Raw genomic sequence first — 1466 nt, forward strand, 5'->3', positions numbered from 1 at the left:
ACACTTGAGCCTTGGCTCGGCACCTGTGGCTCAAGCGGCTAAGACGCCAGCCACATAGACCTAAGGTGGTGGGTTCAAATCCAACTCAGGTTGGCAAACAACAATGATGGCTGCAACCAAAAAATAGCTGGGTGTTGTGGCGGGCGCCTGTGGTCCTACCTACTTGGGAGGTGGAAGCAGGAGACTTGCTTGAGCCCAAGAGTTGGAGGTTGCTGTGAGCTGTGATGTCACAGCACTCTACCCAGGGGGACAGCTTGAGGCTCTATCTCAAAAAAAAAAAAAAAAAAAAAGACACTTGAGCCTTTATGTTGACGTTTTTAAAAATCAGTTTTGAAAAATTCTCATCTATTCAAATATTGCTTCTACTCCCTTCTTTGCTTCTGGGACTCCGGTTACATTGTGTCCCACCTGTCTTTCATGCTGTTTTGCATGTTTCCCTCTTTTCTTTGTGTGCTTCAGTTTGCTTCCTGACATGTCTTTCACTTCACTCATTTTCTCTTCTGTTGTGCCTAAGCTGTAGTCATATCCATCTATTGATTTTTAAATGTGGTTAATTGTATTTTTAATTTGTAAATTTTTATTTGATTCTTTTTAAAATTGGATTTCAGTTCTCTGATGAAATATTCCACTTTTCAGCTATTTTCTCCTTCATTTTGTCTTCTATTTTCTTGAACATAACTGTCGGAGATTCAAAAAAAGGCCTGTCTAATAACACCAATTCAGAGTCATCTGTGGGTCAATTATTTTATTGTCTGTGTTTTTCCCTTGGTTGTTCAACAGATTTCTTGACATGTCTAGTAATTTTTATTGAATTTTATGCTAGATACTGTATATTAAAAACTGTCGAAGCTCCAGATGATATCTTACTCAAGGGGAATTCATTGTGTTCCCTGTCAGGCAGAAAGGGTCAAAGGTGATCACATTAATTCCGTCAGGACTGAACTGATGCTTTCAGTTGAACCAGGGCTTTCAACTGAGAGCTGCCGTATTTATCAGGACTCATGCGCCCAACAGGTCCTGAAATCTAAGTTTTGCCTCTTTAGCATTAAAAGATTGTAGAAAACTGCTTTTGGTGAGGTTTTAACTTAAGATTTTGCTTCCAGCTTTGCATAGCTTCAGAATTGGCAAAAGTCTTGATGGGGAAATGAACCATGTATTTGAAGCCCCTCAGGTATCCAGTTTTGTTACTCTAGCCCCGCATAAACTTCCAAAAGTCTATTACTTTTCTGGTCCTCAGCAGTGCCCTTCTGTCTGAATTAAAGACTGAGTTCATCTCTCCACAGATTTCTGCTCTCCAGCATTTTAGCTGTTCTGGTCCTCATTGCTTCAGCAGCTCCATGATGGTTTTAAATAAAAAATGAATCCAATTTTTCTAGTTCTTTTCAAGAGCACTGATCTGCCACAAACCATTTCATCCTACTTTGAGGGAGAAGCCCCATTTTGTTCTTAATTATGCAGGTTCAGGC

The sequence above is a fragment of the Otolemur garnettii genome, unplaced genomic scaffold (genome assembly GCF_000181295.1).
Source record: "Otolemur garnettii isolate 467f Iridium unplaced genomic scaffold, OtoGar3 scaffold00014, whole genome shotgun sequence".
NCBI classification, from domain to species: domain Eukaryota; kingdom Metazoa; phylum Chordata; class Mammalia; order Primates; family Galagidae; genus Otolemur; species Otolemur garnettii.